Source organism: Pogona vitticeps, chromosome 3, assembly GCF_051106095.1.
Source record: "Pogona vitticeps strain Pit_001003342236 chromosome 3, PviZW2.1, whole genome shotgun sequence".
Classification (NCBI taxonomy): Eukaryota; Metazoa; Chordata; class Lepidosauria; order Squamata; family Agamidae; genus Pogona; species Pogona vitticeps.
The window spans coordinates 234,456,477-234,478,726 of NC_135785.1; the positions used below are offsets into that span (position 1 = coordinate 234,456,477).

General features: G+C 39.8%; 1 long non-coding RNA gene across 1 annotated transcript in view; it reads left to right on the forward strand.

Annotated features, from left to right (window-relative positions):
- The window catches only part of LOC144588030 (uncharacterized), a 335,763-nt gene that overhangs the window by 18,156 nt on the left and 295,357 nt on the right, over positions 1-22,250 (forward strand). The gene's annotated exons all lie outside the window — the stretch shown is intronic.

Consider the following 22,250-nt stretch of genomic DNA (forward strand, 5'->3'; position numbering starts at 1 on the left):
TGCGAACACCTTGCTTCCCAATGATGGGATGAGATACTGTTTCCTGCTCAGACCATGAGTCATCAGTGCTGCATAAACGGGAGAGGAGGCTGTATTTAATTTTTATTTTTGACATAGTAGTTTTCTAGTATGTATAAAGGTGTTGTAGGTTTTTCCCCTCCTCTTCTAAGGGAGGAATATTCCATAATATAATCTTTTTTGCATAGCCATATTGACCAAGATCTCAAGCCATTTTCAGAAAGAAAATTTCTGAAAATTCCTTGACACCATATGATTGGTTGCAACAGTATATTAGTGGATTCGTCATTGTTTAGTTGTGTCCAACTCTTCATGACCCCATGGACCAGAGAACGCCAGGCCCTCCTATCTTCCACTGCCTCCTGGAGTTGTGTCAAATTCATGTTGGTTGCTTTGATGACACTCTCCAACCATCTCATCCTCTGTCGTCCCCTTCTCCGTTTGCCTTCACACTTTCCCAACATCAAGGTCTTTTCCAAGGAGTCTTCTCTTCTCATGAGATGGCCAAAGTACTGGAGCCTCAGCTTCAGGATCTATCCTTCCAGTGAGCAGGGTTGATTTCCTTTAGAATTGATAGGTTTGTTCTCCTTGCAGTCCAGGGGACTCTCAAGAGCCTCCTCCAGCACCACAATTCAAAGGCATCAATTCTTCGGCGGTCTGCTTTCTTTATGGTCCAGCTCTCACTTCCATACATCACGACAGGAAAAACCATAGCTTTGACTATTCGGACTTTTGTTGGCAAGGTGATGTCTCTGCTTTTCAAGATGCTGTCCAGATTTGTCATCGCTTTCCTCCCAAGAAGAAGGCGCCTTTTAATTTCAGGGCTGCTGTCTCCATCTGCAGTGATCATGGAGCCCAGGAAGATAAAATTTGACACTGCCTCCATATCTTCCCCTTCTATTTCCCAGGAGGTGATGGGACCAGTGGCCATGATCTTGGTTTTTTTGATGTTGAGTTTCAGACTGTTTTTTGCACTCTTCTCTTTCACCCTCATTACAAGGTTCTTTAATTCCTCCTCACTTTCTGCCATCAGAGTGGTATCATTTGCTTATCAGAGGTTGTTGATATTTCTTCCAGCAATCTTAATTCCGGTTTGGGATTCCTCCAGTCCAGCCTTTCGCATGATGTATTCAGCATATAAATTAAATAAGCTGGGGACAATATACAGCCTGGTCGTACTCCTTTCCCAATTTTGAACCAATCAGTTGTTCCATATCCACATTAGTGTATTAGTGTGTCACAAAAAAGGGGTGTCTGTTAGTTTCCTTGCAAAATCATCCCATCTGTATAACTCATGGTTTAACAATAAGAAATGCTCTCCCCCACCTTGCACAAACCAAGTTTGATTACATTGACATTGTAGACACAGTCTCTTTCAAATGTGTGGTTAAAAGGTTACTTTGGAGCTTGGAAGGGCTTCAACCTTTGACTTGGAAGTACTTGTCTATTCTGTATTAGCAGCTGCTGTCAAATCTGTAGTACCTTAGGGGCTCCAGGAATAGTTTTCCAACTGCATTTACATTCAAGCACCTTGGAGACAAGACACTCTGGCCTTCTTCTGTGCTGTTGCTTCTTTCCCCTATCTCTCACTCCAGTATGACCGGCATTTAACTCCTTGCTGTTGAGAAGTAAGACCTCCCAACACTACCAATTAGAGAGGCTGCGCCCGTAACAAAAGTTGCCAATAATGACAAACAATACTGACAGCCTGAAAGGGTAGCGGTTCTGTCAATGCTTGTCCATTACACTAACTCAGCTAGAGCATTTCCACTCATGCTGAGGAGTAGATTTCCTAGTAGTTCTATGCCAAAATTTATCAGGATTCCGCGTCCAGCCTAGTGCTTTCTAATATTGTATTTGTATTTTTCTACTGCATCTGTGCATGACATTTTCCCCTTCTGTCTGGGATTATCATGTCAGTCTCACTCTCTATCCCCTAAGAGTGCATTTTACTTCATTCATACAACCCAAAGCAACAAACCACCCATAGCTAGAATGGCTAAGATTTGGATGATGGTAAAATTAATAGGGCCTGGTGTGCTCTGGTCCATGGGGTCATGAAGAGCCAGGCATGACTTAATGACTAAACAACAACAAAAACTAATAGACAGTGGGACGTGGTGGCGCTGTGGGTTAAACCACAGAAGCCTCTGTGCTGCATGGTCAGAAGACCAGCAGTCGTAAGATCGAATCCACATGATGGAGTGAGCTCCCGTTGCTTGTCCCACCTCCTGCCAACCTAACAGTTTGAAAGCAAGTAGATAAATAGGTACCACCATGGTGGGAAGGCGAGTAACGCCATCTTGAGAAATTTTCATCTTGCGAAAAGCAACTTCTCATAGGAACGCATTGCAATGCATTCCTATGGGAAACCTCGCAAGATGAATGAATTAGTTTTGTCTTGCGAGGTATTGGTCTTGCGGGAAAAAATTGTCTTGCAAAGCACGGCCATAGAAGAAGCCGTCTTGCGAGACACCAACACGATCACAAAACGCTTTCGTCTTGCAGGTTTTTCATCTGGCGGGGCGTTCGTCTTGCGAGGCACCACTGTATCATCAGATACATTTGCGCAGTTAGAAGGGAGAGTAACTAAAGATTAAATTATGATATCTGTGGAAGTCAGATGTTCAAACTGACAACAAACATTTTACAAAATAATCACTACTGTGGTTCTGGGATTGCATTATTATATTTAGCTTGTTTGTAGGATAATTCTCCAAACACAGCTTTTCCCAACACTTTTCCTGATGTCCAGAAGGGGAAGAAAACATCTTCTGAATAGATAAAAGACCTCGAGATGGAAGAATTACACAGGTTGATATGGACAGAAGTGACTGAGATGGGCTTCTGACAGGCTATAGCTAAAGTCTTCAGTTTTGAGAGCTGTTGTCATTTTTTGCAGAAGTAACATGGGTTAACTGAAGAAAGAATCGACTGAGGAAAGAGCAGACCATGTGAACATTTCAGAGGGGACAGGTCATAGGAGCTGCCAGGTGTGACTCCCTCTCCTCTCCTCTCAGTTTTGCCAAAAGCTGAAAAATAACACTAATTTCCTTCTACAATGGTGGCCTTCAGGGCACCTCATTTATCTATATGGGGGATACCTTACTTCTGGTGAATGGATATTTCACAAACAATGCATTCGCGAAGGCTTTCACGGCCGGGATCTAATGGTTGTTGTGGGTTTTTTGGGTTCTGACATTTTGCCAGTCTCTGTGGCCGGCATCTTCAGAGGATAGGAGTTGAAAACATAGACAGTGTTCGCAAAACGTCAGGAAGAACAACCTTCAGAACACGGCCAAAGAACCTGGAAAACCCACAACAACCATTTCACAAACAAGTATTCATCAAGGCTTCTTTCTCTTTGCTCCTCCATCCTTTATACTTTTCTTAAGCTTTGTTTCCCCCTTTTCCCCTTATTTTCCTGGAAAATAAGACAGGGCCTTATATTAATTTTTGCTCCAAAAATGCATTAGGGCTTATTTTCAGGGGATGTTTTATTTTTTTCATGTATAACAATCTACATTTAGTCAAATACAATCATGTCATCTTCTGGTTGCTACACAATGGTGGAGGGCGGGGTTTCACTTAACTGGAAAATTTTTTGGGGGGGAGTAGGGCTTATATTACGAGCATCCTGAAAAATCATACTAGGGCTTATTTTCAGCTTAAGTCTTATTTTCGGGGAAACGGTAGTTTAACACAGGTGGGTAAGAGGTAAGACTTACAAAGTGAAGTTTAGAGTTAGGAGGACAACATGCTTCAAACTGTTGATCAGGAGATTTAGTGTATTGGGTATTAATTTACCTTTATTAGTTATATTTATGCCCCAGCTTTCCTTCAATGAGATCACAATAGCATACACAGTTCTCTTATTCCCTTTATCCTCACAACATCCATGACATTAACTCATCCTGGAAGTTATAACCTGGATCTCTGAAATCTCAGCCCAAGCCTCTAACCACTACAGCTGACTGTGTCACCACAGATAAAAGTGATGATACCACCTTTCTGAAAATATTAATGTTGTTGCATTTTTCTGTTCAGAAATTAAAATACGCCAGGAGATAAGCATGGTGTCCCTAATCTAAATATATCTAGAGTCTCAACAGTCATCAAAGTTTTCAGTTGTGCTAGACCTATTTAAAAAAAACCCACACAAATAAATGTCTGACAGCTTGTTAACACAACCTAAAAGAGCAAACAACAAATGATTCCGGTGAAGAATATCTGCTCTTTATTGGAAGCAGAACATATTGAAAGTGCAATCACACAAATCAAAGGAATGACCAAAATCTTACTCTAAGAAGATAAAAATGCTTTCATATCTTTGAAAGCTTCTTCAAATTAAAACAAGTGTATTGTCGAGAAGTCTCTCATTGTATATATAGAACATTTAAATGATTTGGTCCTTCAGAGCAAAACTGAACAGGGAGAACTTGACCAAGTTGGATCAAGCTCAATATGAAGTATACTTTCTCTGTCACAAGATGGAGCTTTAGTAGCTATAAGAGTCATGTGCAACTTCTAGTTTCTGTGCTGCAACCATACAAATTTCACCTTAAATTTGATGTTTTGTTACCATAACAAATTCTTTACTCAAGACTCACATGCTTCTGGACAGAAACTAAAACACAGATTTCTAGTTCAGATGTAAAACAAATATGTGGTTTAACAAATCCTACTAACAATAAAATCTGTGTTCTGCTGGACACACAAGGCATGTACATGGGTGGACCACTCTGCCAGAGGAGCAGGTTTTTCTGCTCCCCTGCCAGAGGTCTGATTATTTTGAGATGGATATTAAAGAACTGCTTCTGCATTTCTTTGTTTTTTGGACAGCCACCAGTCAGCCAAGACAAGTCTCCCTTCCCTTCCTTTTCAGCCCTACATCCTTCCTCCTCTTCTGCCCAGCCCTCAACCTCTCCAAATTCTTCCTGTTTTCTGTTATTCTCAGTCAACTGCCACTACTGTCAGCCCAGCCCCTCTTCCCCTTTCCATCTCCTCTTTCCATGCAACCCTCCTTTCATGATTTCATATGATTTTTAGAGTTTCTCCAGAAATTGGAGCCCAACAGGAAGAGTGGCACCTCTCTCCCTCACTGGGTTACTCTCTAGGTGGACGGTTTGGGGTTCCTGCATCCAGGAGGGGCAAACCGCCCTTGCATCTCCCTCACACACTCTTTCCTTTCTCTCTGTTTATGTGTGCATTTGCATTTATGTGTGCACACATATGTACTAGGTTTGCTGGAAGAAAAAAAAATCCTTGCCCCTTTCCCATTTGTCCCCCATTCCATCAGACCCACCTGACAAGAGATGAAGGGGGTAGTGCTGTTAGCATTGACAGTTGCAGGGTGAGGACACACAGGCTGACACAGTTTGGGATTTGGACTAAAGTCCATGTGACTTAAGGACAAATCCAAAAAAATATGCTTGCTCTACCAGGTTATTCTGGCAGTGGGGAAAGGCCCCAACAGTACTAGTTCTGTGGCTTATAAAGAAATAGTTATGCCTGATCTTGTTCTATAGCAACTCTCTGGCTGAACTGTAATCCAGGAACTAGTTTGTAGTAAGCTATTCTTTCTAAACCTCATCTCCACTACTATTTTTATTACTATTTATTTTCTAATCTTTCTTCCAGTGAGCTTGAGGTGGTATAACTGACTCTTTCCTTTCTCTGTATTGCTTTCACAACAACATTCCTGTACGGTTGGTCAGCTTAGAATTACAAGTGCAAGATCATTTAATGAGTTTCCCAGCTCAGTGGGAACCTTGGATTTGGATCTTCCAAAACTCAGTCTACTACTCTAGCACTACACTACATTGGGTATTATTAGTTTCTACTGATCTTTATTGTACTTGGAATTTTGTAATAATTAATTGAAAGAAACTTTCAGAAAGCACTATATAATGTGCAATGTATGCATTGCAAAAGATTCTATAAAACAGTTAAGCAGTTAAGCTATAAAGCTTAATGCAAAAGTAAAAGTGCTCAACACTGTGAATGTTTGCTTATCATCATCATCATCCAGTCTTGGTGGGAATATAAATAGCTCTTCCTCATTTCCACCTCTCATAGTTCAAGGGAAGAGGTGAATGTGCTTCAGAACCACAACATAGGTAAGGATATGCATTGTGTCTAATTCTGCATAAGAAAATTACAACCGGGGGACATTGATATATGGAGTTCGAGGCACTCTGCAGATTTAAGAACATGCCTTCCTCAGCAGAACTTGCAGATACGACACCTTGGTTAGTGGTAACTCACTGCAAATATAACAATACTCTTGGGAGGATGCTTTCAAGGAACAGTGAGATTGTTTTTAGGTAGCAATTCAGCCTTAACAGTATATTTCTTGTCTTGTTAGATCTTGAAAAAGGAGAGATGATGAAATATAGATATTTCAAGTATCATTTCGTTGCAGCTTTTCGCAGGCTCAAATTGAACAGGACAATGGCTGCTGCAAAGCATGAACACCTGTATGCCACTGCACAACACAGATGCTGCCACGGTGGAAAATTGTTTATCCCATGTGCCATACATTATGCAGAAAATGGGGGAGTTCTGGGTAACTTGATCAGCTGGTGAGTCAGGGGCTTTTAACTTGTGAATGGTGGGTTTTTCATTAATACATATTGCTATTAATTTATTTGTATTTTAATTTTCAAATTTGATTTATAAAACTGGTTTTAGAAGTATTTTAGAATTGATTTTTAAATAATGGCCAAAATCCCATGTTCATGTTAGGTTTATGCAACTGATGTGCTAATTGCAACTAATTGGCAAGCTCCAAAAGTTAATCTCAGTTGTGTGCATAGTCATGCACCTAATTGCACAACTGAGATGCATGTTAGCATTTCCTCAATTAGCTACAATTAACCATGGCATGTTAGACCAACCTTATGACAACTCCGGTTGGATTCTAGTCAATGTTTTAAATCCGTTTTTAAGGAACAACTTAAATCTCTGTATTAAATAATGTTTTTCTCTTTCTTGTTTTGTTTTAAAAACCCTGGCTGGCAGAAAAGCAATACATTAATATTTTAAATCAAATAAATATTTTACATTGTTTCAGAGTTACAGTTTTTTATTTGTATCTTTTGGAAATCTTGTGATCTATCTTGGTACAATCCTTTTGGGAAAGGAAGGGTAGAAAGCCGATGAACAGATAAATATAATTACTACTTGTGATTGGCATTGCAATGTGTAGTAAAGTCACAGATAAATCCACAGAAATCAGCATAGGTTCACTTTTAAATAAGTCAAAGGCTCCATGTAATTCAGCAGACACTTTCCAAAACAAGCCATCCAGACCTCTGCAAACAAAGCTAGAAGGCAACTGCCTTGCCACACAACACCAATGATTCTCTGCCCAGCATATGCTGAGGAATTCTGGGAGTTACAGTCTAAGCAAGTACTTTTACCAATCTCTGCACATCACTCTACTTGCATACTGTCTGACAGAACATTGGAAGGGAGTGATTGGGAAAACTAACTATAGCCAGAAATATGTTCTTCTGTCAAAACTGACAAAGAGACTTTAAGAACTGCTCATTCTGTAGTCTTGAGAATTCTTTCATTTCTTAGCTAGGAATGTTTTCTAGACTGCCTAGTGGTAAATAAAGTGGTGCATGGAGGGAAGGGGAAGGGGAGAGATGCGCATAGAGAGGCAGAATCAATCCATAAGTCTAGCTGTGTTCAGCCAGGAGCCTGCCTGCCAAGACTTTGAAGGTGAGGTAACAATGGGGAGGAGCTCGCTTTATTTTGGAAAAAAAAATCACCATATACAACTATTTGATAGCAACAACACCACTTTCCCACAGACACAGCAGAAGGATTCAAAGGGAATACCAAACCTGTCGATACTGCCTTGTTAAAGGGACTTGTGTTCATTCACTGTCTCTGCTTAAGTGGCCTTTGTGGGGGCTGTGTGTTTCATTGTGTGAATTTCAATGGGATTTTCACATCTCTGAGAGATTTTTCTCTTCCCTGAGTGAGCTTCCCTGAGCTTGGCTGTTTATGACTGACAGCTCTGCAGGTATCATAGCAATCCAGAAATTCTTTTTGTGCCAGTTGCTGGAACCACCGACTCATTTCCTACATATCGTTCCCTTTCTTTTCTTTTATATGGAACATATTCCTTTTTCACTTCTTCTACTTCTCTTTTTTCTTTTCCTCCCCTGAAGCAAAAAAGACTGAATCAGACCTAAACCTTGTATAAAAATGTTGTAAAAAAAATTGGCCTCCAGAAGCTGGGTACATTAAGTAAGACATGGTTGGCTTGCAGGCCTTGAGTTACCATGGCAACGAGATCAGGCCCAGTTTGGAGAATAAGGAAGGAAAAAGAGTGGAAAGTAGACATTGCATGAAATCAAAAGGCTGTGCCGCGAGGACCCTGTGATTCTAGGATGGCTGGAAAAGCAGGACATAGGGACTCTGGACCAGCAAAAATATCTGGTGGCTTATGGAGAGCAGACCCCACTGCACCCATAGGGCCAGGAAGGAGAGGAAAGATGAATTCTATGAGTGATGATTATCCACTGGTTGGCATGGAGTGTGGGAAGAGAGGATATAACGGGCCATCACAAAAGAGTGAAAGGTTCCTAGTGACTTTGAGAGGGTAATGAGCAAAATGAAAAGAAAACAAGATGTGCCATTGTGCTGATTGGATGCTCAGCCCTGAATGAAGTGGAAGGACTGGGATTTCTTTGCCTCTGCTGCTTCTGAAGAGGAAACCAGAATGAACAATATTTAGATATGATTTCTATGATGTACTGTTATGTAATAATATGGAGGAGGCACAAAAAGTAAAATTGCATACACTCAGATCTACTGGAAGATGCACAAAAAGGGAACAGGACAATGACATCTGTTTCTTATACTAAGAAAGAGAGAGAGAGAAAGGGCTTCAAGATTGTCCCTGAAGTATTGTAAGAGTAGCCAGTAAGAAATGGATGGGAACAAGAAAGGTAGAACAAATTAACATAAGGAAAATAAGCAACATAATTACCATCAAATGGATGAATAGGGTGAATTAATTTACCAGTTTTGTTTTCCCCATATTCAGTTTTGATTTCAGTCTCAAGTTCTTTCTGCCAGATGTATGGAAAATTTAAAAATTCTTAAAAGAAGAAATAAAATAAATCTTAGGGTCTGTCCAGACTGGACATTTTGAGTATGAGGTGGATCAGGCTACAAAGGATCTGTTGAGGTTGGGAAAGGACTGATGTGCCATTTGATGCGCTCTTCCTATCCAAACAGCAAACAATCCCTTGTAGCCTGATCAACCGTCAATTAGGCATTTCTTATAATCATCCGTTGAGGGTCAGGGGAAGTGAAATTATTATTTTTACATTGATCCTCTTTCCCTCTGACAATGCTGTTCCATTTTCTCCCTCCCATTTCCCTGTTCCCACAATGGCAGCTGGAAACGGAGGCTGGAGGCTGCTGTCTCCCAGTTAAACAAGCTAAGCAATTAACATGCCAAAAAAAAGGCGTGCCCTACCACTGGGCCAGAAAAGTGTGTGGCAGCTGTTAAAGGGGAAGGATGCTTTGATCTACAAAGAAACACATGTAGATACAGACTTTTAAAAAAAAAAATCCAAACTGTGCCATCAATTATCCATATATCAGACCTATATGCCAGTGTGCACACCTTTTTAATTATCTGCACTGCCGAAACTCAAGAAGAAATAATATCTCATTATGCAGAGAATCATATTATACCTGCCACTATTGGGTTGTCAAAGATGAGGAGTCAAGACAACAAACAAACAAACAGGCAGGAATGCAAATCAGAACTATAAACATGGATGAATTCACAGGAGTTAATGTCAAGATTTTTCAGAGGTAAATAATCAAAGCTTGTGGTTGTTGTGGGTTTTCTGGGCTGTTTGACTGTGTTCTTAAGGTTTTCCTTCCTAACATTTCACCAGTCCCTGTGGCCAGCATCTTCAGAGGACAGGAGTCAGAACTCTGTCTGTGCTCTGGTGCAGTTTTGTGGGATAGTTGAGTATTTATAGCTGTGGGATCAGCTTTTTGTCCTTTTCAGGAGATTGTGTGATTATGGTGATCAGCATGTTTTTTGTTGTGGGTATAATGTTGTGATAAGGGGGAAAGATGATCTGTCACTGTGGTTAATGGGTGTTGTTAGCTGGTCTTTTGTGTGCAGTGATCACTGGTCCTTGTGGCTGGGTAGAATTCCTTGACCAGGCAGCTCCCAGCACTGAAAAACACAGCTTGCAAAAGGTCAACTAACTTTACAGAGCTCTGACTCCTGTCCTCTGATGATGCCAGCCACAGAGACTGGCGAAACGTTAGGAAGAAAAACCTTAAGAATATGGCCAAGCAGCCTGGAAAACCCTCAACAACCATCAGATCCCGGCTGTGAAAGCCTTTGAGAATTCAAATCAAAACTTATCCTTTGGATTTATGATTTTTTTACTGTCTCCCATACTTGATTTTTTAAAAAATTATCTCAAGCTTTCCCTATTAAATTTATTAAGAATGTATCGAATTTTGGAATAGCATTAGAAAAATAAAGCACACAAAATGTTCAGCCATGCCTTGTATGCTTACACTGTGATGAGGCCAATCATCCATATCTTGGTAACATTAAGACTTGTTGTCTGTTGTATGTGACCTAACCATGTTGTGCACGGACAACTTTGAAATCTAGTTGGGAAAATAACCAAATTCAAAATACACAAGCAATGTTATGACTGTTACTGGCTGCTTGGGATATGATTCCCTAGTACAGTACTGAAAACACTGACTTCCAAATACATTCCAGAAACAATTCAAAGTGCTGTTTTTGATGTGTAAAGACCAAAGCAGCTTGGAACCTAGGTACAGTACCTGAATTACAACATGATGCCAAGTGAACCTTCTCACTATTTAAAATTTATCAGAAATCCTGGTTTTAAGAAGTAGTCATGAAAAATGGCTTCCAGATTGCCTAACAGTCTTTCCAATACTACTCAGATTGCATCTTCCTTATTAGTGTTTTCATTCCAAGTGAGTATAATTTTATTCTCCTGAATTTTCATCACTGTATGACTTATTTGTGATGGATCTCTTTCTCTTTTTTCCCATTGTTTCATGAATGTAAAATATTTTATTCTTTTAAACTAATGTTAAGCTGTGGGGTTTTTTGACAGCCAGTTTTGAAGCTTTTGCTAAAAGGAATACTGTAGGTCTCTTTCAATCGAATGAACAAATGCAAAAAAGGGAACAGTCCCACGCTGTTGAAAAGAGGTAGGGAAGCTCCATTTTAAGATGCAAGGCTGTTCAACAGTATTCACTGTTGATTGAAATCATTTGCAGTCCATGTGGTGGACAGAGGAGCTATGCGTGAAATAAACAAAAATAAAAGGATGTCTTCAGCCAGGGTGTGCAGGGAGAACAGAAGCTGACAGGTTGGATGTGACAAAGAAAATGCAAAAAGTTTTTCTCTGCCAGTGAAGAGAAATTTGTGGTTAACATCAGGAAAGCCCCTTCACATAATCCTGGCAGGACAGTGATGGCATTTCCCTAACCACTGTTAGCAGAATAGTAATTAACCAGCAGGCAATGACAGCTGGCATTTAGTGGACAAAGCACAAGGAAGAAGACAAAGAGGAAGGGGATTCCAACTGAACATGAACAAAGGAGAGATCAAATATAAGGTGTGTGTTTGTCAATTTGCTTATGTATTTATATATATATTCATACATTTGTTATGTATATACGGATAGCCAAAGATTCTATGTGGTTCTCATTTACTCTCCTGATTTGAACTTCATAGACTAATATGCAGACTTTTTCCAACATCTGTTTTCGCATTTACTCATTTTCACAACACAATTGTTGTATCAACATGGCATTACAATGTATATTTAGAATATATATCTTAGTTTAAAAATATAAACACTATGTTGGGAGAAAATGCATACAATAATTTATATTTTAAGGTATACATAAAGGCATATTTTCTGGGGAAAAGCACCTTAAGAGATAATGTGAAAGGCATGCTTTTTTCTGCACATTCTCGCAAAAATGGGATGGAATGGACTTAGCCAATAAACACATTTGCGGCAGACATGGTTGAAAACAAACTATTATCATCATGGTTTGCTGCACTTAATTTTGCATTATAGTAACTTATTCTTAACCAACAATGTAGTTCTTTTCTAATCCTGCAAAAAGTAAAATTTCTGGATAAAGGATCATATATGGTCTAGGAAAGGCAATTTTCAATACAGAACCCAGAGATAAATTGAAAATACGGGAGACCATCTAATATCGAATATAGAAAAATCACCCTCAAAGCTCCCTATGTAAAGAACTAGTTTCCATCTGGGTAATCTAAACTTTACTCCTGCAATCCAAAAGTGGTTAAAAAATAATATCTATCCGAAGGGCGTATTGCATAAAATATTACAAAGGATTCAGGATTCTGAGAAAAACAAAACATTCAGTATTCTACCAAGGAAATTCTATTGCCCAATCTTATTTGTGATCTAAGACCTAATTCATATTGCATAATAATAGAATTGCACAGCTGGAAGATTCTTCAAGGTTAATTACTCCGATGGTTTCCAACTTAGGGCCCCAAATGTTCTTGGACGAAAACTAAAACTCCCAGGAGCCATCATCACTAGCTGGGCTAGCCAGGATTTCTAGGAGCTGTAGTCCAAGAACATCTGGGGACCAAGATTGGGAACACTCTGTTCCAACCTCCTGCTGCCAAATTCATTCCTTCTTCTTCTGAAACATGAACATTCTCATAGCTATTTTGATTTTGAATGTAACAACTTTAAACAATGACATTGTGCTGTGTCCAAGCCAGTCTCCCAGGTTCTCCAATAAACAGGTTCTTCTCCTTCCTGCACCTTCCCTCCCATTTATTTTATTGATTATTCTTGACCTTTATTCTTTCACTTTATGATTTCTTTTATCACTTTCTTGATCCAAGAAAGTAAGCATCCTTTGTTTCCTGGTGACTAGATTCCACATTATACCAAAACACATAAGACATCACAGTACTGTATCCCTGTTGCAGAATGCTTTCAGAAATAAATATTCCATCCCATATTAACAAATTAAAGTGTGGGGAATGAACCAAGAAATACAGCTCTAGAATGCAGATTATTAGCAATAGACCAATGAATGCCTGTAGTCTCATTGGGCAGTTACTGTAACAGTGTACCCAGGTTTATGGACTCTTTTCTATGAATGGAAACATTTCAGTGCAAACACTGATTTAATTGTTCCAGTGTGATATACTTTTCACTGTTAATTGTGCTGTCTGAAGACATAGGTCTTCCTTTCAGGCTTCCTTTTAGCTTAAGATGGATGTTTGAAAATGAACCGAAAGAAGTCAACACCAATGGGAGAAGGTAATAACGTGAACACCTCCTCTTGCAAGGTAACTGTATTCCTGATGTTACTCATCATCCCTTCACTATTATCAGCTGGCAGCATTCTTGATGATGATTCAATTGTCTAATGGTCCAGTTCGTCTTTACTGATGCAGAGACAAATCCTGACCATTTCTTAGACTTTACTGTGCCTCTTTTAGCTTCTCTGTAATGTACAGTATGTGTTTCAAGTGCTCGGTGCTTCCCAAGATTTGAGCTGCTAGCACTTGATACCAGTAATATCTCTTCTGGGGAAGGCCTGTATTTTAATAATTTTCTCGGCATCCTGTGCATGTAAGAGGAGATATATATTTTTCCTTTGCAGACAGATCCACCTCTGAACTGCAATTTATTATTTTAGTATCTCAGAAGCTGTTTCTTTGAGAAATATATGTGCAGAATTGTATTAGGAGCACATAGCTTTTATGACTTTGACTGATGATTTGTTTGACTAGATCTCTTACGTATAAGCCTAACTATTTGATATTTTCTACATGATTTATTCTCAAACAGCCTTAATAAAATCCAAATATTACTTTTGTTGAGTAATGGGTGTGATTTTCTCCAAAGTGCTCTTAAACCATTTCTTTAATGAACTAGAATTTGGCTGCAAAATTTATATTTAGATGCTGCTGATCTGAAAGCTATCAATACCATTCTAAATGGACAAGAGAACATAAACTGGGAATAATTGAATTTTTCTATACACTTATATAAAATTGGATCTGTGTTTGTAACCACAAACGTATATTTAATTACTCTATGCAGTAATGGGTAGCATTTACAGTAAGATATATTAAAGAGGCAAAGTAGCTAATGTGGCAATGTAATTTTAAACTCATCCATGGCGACAACACATTTTCGCCATTATTTTTGCTGCTAAACTTGATTGTCTGGGTGTTTCTGAGTGCCGTTAATTGTATATTGTTCTAATGAACACTACAATCATATGTTCTGTTTCTCCACCACACACAGAATAGAACAGCTGCAAATATGGGTACTTTGGGGCTCCACTGTCTGAAACCATTATTCAAAGTCAAACACTTAGAGACCCAATGTGATACAGTGGTAAAGAGACAAGGCAGAATAATTCCAGTTTATTTATTTATTTATTGGATTTCTATCCCGCCAATCTAGACCAAAGGTCTGCTCAGTTCCAGTCTCACCTCTGCAGAAAACTAACTGGGTGGTCCTTGGCAAGTGGCTTTCCCTCAGCTCACCCTTTATAACATGTAGAAATTAACTATGGGCCATGCCGTGCAGCATCACCCAAGACGGACAGTTCATAGTGGAGAGTTCTGACTAAATGTGATCCACCTGGGGCAGGAACTGGCAAGCCACTCCAGTATCCCAGCCAAGAAAACTCCAAGGACAGAAACAAAAGGCTAAAAGATGTGACACTGGAAGATGAGTCCTTCAGGTCGGAAGGCGTCCAACATGCTACTGAGGAAGAGTGGAGGACAAGGACAGGTAGTTCCAGAGCTAATGAAGTGGATGGGCCGAAGCTGAAAGGACGCTCAGCTGAGGACGCACCTGGAAGTGAAAGGAAAGTCCGATTCTGCAAAGAAGAATACTGCATAGGAACCTGGAATGTAAGATCTATGAACCTTGGTAAACATGAGATGGCCGACAGAGGACAAGATGGATGGACAGTGTCATTGAAGCTACCAACATGAATTTGACCCAACTCTGGGAGGCAGTGGAAGACAGGAGGGCCTGCCGTGCTCTGGTCCATGGGGTCACGAAGAGTCAGACATGACTTAACGACTAAACAACAACAATCTAACAGGGTCACTGTTGTAAGAATTACAAGATAAATCCTGATTTAGCATATCCCTAACAGACCTACTGAAAAATGAGTAGAGATGGAGAAATATTTCAAGCTTATTTGTAGGTATATTTTCTTTTCCCCAACTCCAAGTCTGTTTCTTGATGATCCTGTGTGGATTTTTAAGGCGGCGAGGGGGAAGTCCCTCAGTAAGTATGTAGTGCATTTAAATAGAAACATGAATTGAAACAAACATGAAGGGGTAAACATCCCCACTGAATAAAGTATAGCTGTGCCTACTTTAGGAAGTATATGATATTTTGGAAATATCATACAACCATTGAGTTGGAAGGTGCCTATAAAGCCATCAAGTCCAAGCCCATGCTCAATGTAGGAATCCAAATTAAAGCAGATTTGACAGATAGTTCTCCAACTGGAGTGCTCATCACCTCCTGAAGCAATTGGTTCCATACTGCTCTTACAGTTGTTTTTCCTGATATTTAGCCTGAATCTGGCTTCCTGTAGCTTGAGCTCATTATTACGTGTCCTGCAATGTGGGATGATCAAGAACATACCCTGTCCCTCATTGAGTATTTGAAAAATGCTATGATGTCTCTCTTCAGTCTTCTTTTTTCAAGGCTAAACATGCCCAGTTATTCCAGTCTTTCCTCACAGGGCTTGGTTTCCAGATAATCTTTTTGCCCTCCTGTGAACTCGCTCCAGTTTGTCGGCATCCTTCTTCACGTGTGGTGTCCAGAACTGGACACAGGACTCTAGATGAGGACTAACCAGTGCTGAATAGAGGGGAACTAGTATTTCATGGGATTTGGAGACTATATTTCTTTTAATACAGCCTAAAAATAGCATTTGCCTTTTTTGCAGCCACATCACTCTGTTGGCTCATATTCAGCTATTGATCTAAAACAATTCCAAGTTTCTTCTCACTAACAGTATTAATGAGTCAAGTATTCCCCCTCAAAGTGTATGTTGTTGATTTTTTTTTCCATACGTATGCAGGTATGTATTTATTTTTGCAAAACAGATTGCAAGCTTGGAGATGTACAGACTTCCTTCTGAAATTTAATCAGCTTTTGGGTTCTGTCTGGGAGATGAGGATAAGTTAAGCATAAAACAAGCAGCCCTTAATGGAATAAATGTTTCATACATGCCTAGAAATGGCCTGACCTCTTCTCCTTATTTTTTTTTTTTAACTAGCATTCTTGTAGTCTTCTGGTGTGTTACTGCATAAAACAAGGAGAGTTCATTATTGGCATGTTTCCTGGCAGATCTTTCTTTAGCTCTGGCATATCCCCAAAGCAAAAGGATATCTATGTACTCTTGCCACTAGTATAATTTAAATTCTCCCATTTCAATGGAAGGGAATTCTGAAGACACAAGCAAAAGTAAATAGGAAACCCTACAACCAGAGAGAGAAATAGAAATGCAAGTTCTTCACTTCCCCTGCTGCTTAGAGCTCATAAGGCTATGAATTAGGGTTCCTATACTCACTCCAGAAACCCAAGCAAATAGATCCTAGAGCAAATCAAGCCTGAATTATCCCTGGAGGGGACATAAGAAGGCAAGATTTTTCTGGAAAAGACAATAATGCTGGAAAAGGTTGAACACAGCAGAAAAAGAAGAACACCAAATACGAAATAAAATGACTCCCTAAATGAAGCCACAGGATTGAGTTTACAAGGTCTGATGATGGGACATTTTGGGGACAGCTCATTCATAAACTCACCATAGGTTGGTGGTGATTTGAAGGCATGTAACAACAGCAGTAACAGCAATATCTACCTTTGGATCCCCACTTTGTGTCTGATGGGATTGCTCTGTTAATTTTGTAGATAAAGAAGAGAAAGTGAAACAGCTGAGAGGAAGAAGTACCCAAAAAAAAGGCATTTAAAAGGAAAAAGAGATAATTGATAAGGGAATTAGGAGAACTGGCAATAACAGGCAGCTACAATTTGAAATGTTTGCACTCCAGATGTGTATGTACACATTAGGAAATGATCATGATTGTTCGCTCACAGGCAGCTAAAATGGAAATTAGCCACCAATGAGAAATCATAGGTTCATTTGGTGAGAAGGAAGCCTCGGGTGCATCATTCAGCCAGTGGTGGGTCTGAAAGCTTCACTGACAGATGTACGCCTCATCTGTGCCTTGTATATTGTCAGCTTTCACATTTCCTCAGCTTGTCTTGGCAGCTTGTCCCATTACCAAACAGTTTCTAGAGCTTGACTTTTTAAAACTAACTGTTTCCGACCACTTTTCATGTATTTTTAAATAATGCAATAAGGAGAAGCACGGTTTTTATCCATTCATTAAAATCATTTTGCAGGACAAACTTATGCATGTGACGTACATTCAACTAAATCCAAGGGAACATACTCCAAGGTATTTATGAACAATAGTTGTGGCATATGCTGATAGTGGATGATGGGAGAAGACACAGCAGCCAGTGTTGGGCAGAGTGAAGACAGAAACAGATATTAATACACATTCGGTCTGTAATATGCATTTCCTCTCTCTCATTCTCTTTCTCTCACACAAATAGAGAGGAGGGAGGCAGACACCATCTCAACTACAACCTACTTCTTTACTCTACAGTTTACTTGACAAACAGAAACAACATGCCTTGACCCAAATTAGAAATGTGTTTTGCTGTGTTTCCATCATCTTTCTTCTCCTCCCTTCTCTTTCTTATATAGTTAAGAATGTGGGGTGAAAGTGAAACAGAAGGGAACACAGATAGACTACAACCCTCTGCCTCAGGTAAGAAAGCAGATGGGTGGTGGTAAAGGTAGGCTGAGCATGATGTGGGGCAGTGTTCCACATCCTTTAATGGGCCAGCAGCCATTGGCCAGTCATAAATATCTACAGAGACAGAATATACGTTCACTGACATTTCAGGCTTTTTTCTTTACCTATATTATACATTCCATCCTAGAAATAACTAATTAAAATTAACTGTACTGTTATGTCTAAAGGTTATGAATCGACCCAAAATTTGTGCCCTCAAGGGCTCTTGCATATCCAGTGCAACAGTGGGGTAAGATTCTTAATGGTGTCCTCTGTGATGACCTTTAAGACTAGAATAAGCCAGGATTTCAGAAAATACTTGCAGATGCTTCATGAGAATGTTGGCCTTCTCCTGTAGGATTGCCAACACAGGTCCAACTCAGAATCTGAAGATAGAGCATTTTAGGTGCATCTGGCACCTAAATGCCGGGTAGGTGGGGCTCGTCAGCCATGGAAGGCAGCCCATCTAGGAGAAGAAAAACTCCAATTTCAAACCTCCACTGCCTTGTGGCTATATCCACTCATGGAAAAGGCTCCAGGAGCTAACCTCAAGGCAAAATCCGGAGCTGGAGTCCCGAAGGCAGCATGTGTCGTTCTGCCAACTCCTGCGACATTGCTGGAACCAGTTGTATTGGCTCTTGCCTCTCCATTGGACTATTTCAGCAATGTGGAGAGGGGGGATTTGCTGCTTGGGTAACAGCCTATCCTCCATATTACCTTACCCGGGCTTCATGCTCTGGAGAGGACACTCCTCGATTCAGAGCATGTTACCATAGTCTCTCGAGACTGAAGGATGCCTATGATGATGGCACCTAAATGCACACCAATATTTTGTTGGAGTTTTATTTACAACCTCACATACTGTCTGTAACTGAGAAGGACTTTTCTGGGCTGGGGTGATTGTCTATCTGTTTAGCACTTACCAATCGTTCCTTCCAGCCTTTGAATTCAGTGAAAGCCATGTCTCTCTGCTGAGTGTTCTATCCCTCTCTTTTATCCACTGGTGGCAGTTGTTTTGGCTTCTGTTGATCTGTTCAGTAGTATGTGTGCAAAGTATGTGTGCAGTAAAGAAAGCAGTGTACAGAAGTCTGTAATTTCAAATAATGGTAAATAAAGTTTTTTTAAAAAATTATTTCTACATATGTCTCAGAGTGAGTTATGGAGATGTTAAGTGCCAGTTAATGAGAAAGGGGTGGAGAACTTGTAGCAATTCTCCTCTGTGGGTCTCTGTACTTCTATTACATAGCAAAAAGGAATTTTACCAGAAATTCAAAACTCTGCAACATATTTTAATCAAGGTATGGCAATACTGGCCTTCAGTTTCACATAACACAAAATAAGAAAATCTTTTGAAGCTGTAAGAAGCAGATAATATTGTGTACTTGAATATATTATCTCTGTTTTGGTTATGATCCAACACATCTGAAAGAATTATTCAGAGGAAGGTTGTAATACATCATTAAAAATAACATGTTTATATCCAGATGTTGGTTCATTTAAACCAGGATTGGGCATTCTTATTGAGCTACACGACCTGCACATGCCCAGCCCTAGATCTTAGAAGACCACACCCATACTCATTTGCCACCCCATTTTTGTCTTTTTTTTCTGATAGTAACTCCCCTCCTTTCATTTCCCCTAGAGGCCTATTTCCCCCCCCCCCAATGTTGGGGGAAACTATTTTAGGGAGTGTCTCTCTCACATATTTTGGGGATTCTCTCTCACACACATACCCTGGAGAACACCAGAGAACTTTTGACCCAAATCTTTAAAGCAAAAAATTAAAAAAAAAATGGGGAAGGGCATGAGATGCTGGGTGCACAGGAGAGGGTGTAAGTGTCCAAGGTCCATGGGAAATCATGTTTGGGTCACAGGGTTCCATGTTTTGTCCACCCTTGTTTTAAACAATGTTGCTGTTTTCTCAACTTTGAAGATTTCACCAATACTGTATTACATCTCAATTAATGACTAACAACACATCTCCACACAACTACTTGCTGATGCTCTGATTTCATAGTGATTGAAATTTCATGGCCATTTCCTAATTGATAACTTGCCAGGGTGCTAACACAGCCATGGAGAGAGTTGGTCATATGGTGTCATCCCAACTGACAATGGTTATTTTGCAAGCCCCCTACCCCCCCTTTCCAATTGTATTAGGGGTGTGCTCTTGATAGTATAAGTGAGAGCCAGGAGTCAGGGCTAGGGGAGCAGTACAAGAGAAGAAGCCATAATTGTCCAGATAAAATCTCACCATAAACTAGAGAAGCCTCTCCTATCGAAAGAAGGAAGCTAAGGAGCAGCTGTATGGGTTGAATTTGGTAGGGAATCTTTTACTGAATGTGGAGGTGGTCTAAACTATAGACCTACTGATGCCCTACAAGTATAACTGGGGACAGAAGTGAGGATTTCTACTTTTAACTACTGACATAGTAATGTTGCTGTTGTTTTAACTTTTATACTGCCCCATAGTGCTAAAGCACTCTCTAGGCGGGTTATAATATAATATAATTACGCAAAAACCACTTTGCCCCAACACTCCGTGAACTGGGTACACATTTTACCCATCTCAGAAGACTGGAAGGCGAAGTCAACCTTGAACTGGCTATCTAAGCCCAAACTCAGGTCATGAGCAGAGTCTTGAGTGCAGTGTTGCTGTTTAACTACTGTCCCATGCTTCAACGTGCACACACAGCAACAAATTACTACTTCTATATAACCACAATCTGTTTGCATCTAATGAAGAAACTCTTTAGATGTGGATTTTCTGCATTGGCAGGAGGTTAGATCAGATGGCCCTTGGGGTCCTTTTCAGTTCTACCACTCTACGATTTTGCACTTCTTTCAAAAGAACTTTCAGAAGAAATCAAGAGTATTGATGGCTGCTGAGAAAATTCCCCTTTACAATTCTGAAATTTAGCAGAGGAAAAGGAAACTCTGAAGCAACATGCCACCTTTGACATTATTCATCGATGCATGCTGGTTACATCACCTATGCTGGCTCCATTATTCTTAATATTTGCAGTAAAGATTATCACATAGCCAGCATGGGGCAAATACTGCACAATGTAGCCCTCAAAGGGCAAATGTGCACTCAGTGCACTGTGTTGTTTCATGTATGGAATTCTACCCACTGTAAAGATGCATTTGTGCTCTAATGCCAATTTTGTCTAGATACTAAGTGATACTGTAGAAAGAAATGCTGATATGATGAGAATAAAGCCATTCCTAGCAGTTTTTATGATGATCTTGCCATGTTGTTATTAAATTGTATATTGTACAACATGCCCATTAAAGCAAACCCCTCCCTCCCTCCACATGAGATGCTAAGGGTTATTATGCAGGAATCCTGGGGGTGGGGAATCACAGATAATTATTTTAATATGTTAAGTTTTGATTGTAAAAGCATTTAATTAACTTTTTAAAATCATAATTATGAGACTTTACCACTACAATATACCTCCTATTATTTTTGGACTTGAACTCTAGTATATTGAACTCCAGCTGCCTCTCTTTGACAATGGTTGAAAGCATGTTAGTGTAAATTTATGCTGCACATGCCGAATTATCTCAGGTTATTGATATATTTAATTTAATTAAAAACTTCCTATCCTCTCATTTAAGTTTTGAGATTCTCTAGGGACCCCTTTTACTGAAAGGAAGCCTTTGAGAGCCACAGGATTGGGGAGGGTCTTTAATATCAGAAAATTACCATCAGATCACCAATGACAATCCTGATCCACTGGCGAGACCACTAAGGACAGTTTTCTGATACTAAAGGTTACCGTTCCCCCAACCATTCTGGATTATCTCAAAAAGACTCTTACATGGCCACTTGTTTTGCAGAACTGAGCAAAACTCAGAATGTTTCATCTTCATCTTGGCTTTCCTATGCCATACCTCTGTGGATTCACCTCTGTTAACACCTGCTTCTTCTAAGCATGTGATGGCTAATTGTGCCTGAATTTCTATATGTCAGGGCCTTCTCTGTTGCTGTTCCCAGACTTTGGAACTTCCTCCTACAGGAGGCCAGGCTGGCTCCATCGTTGCTATCCTTTCACAAGCAGAAAAAGCCATTTCTGAAATTAAGCATTAAGCTTCATAAATACAGTGTGGCTCAAATAAAGAATTGGGTTTGTAATAATAACCATAAGAACGGTTGTTCCTATGTCACTTGAAAACTGAGATATACCTTATATGTGTGCCTACTCCTTCTCACCAAAAGAAAACACACACAGACATACACACCCCCCACTTC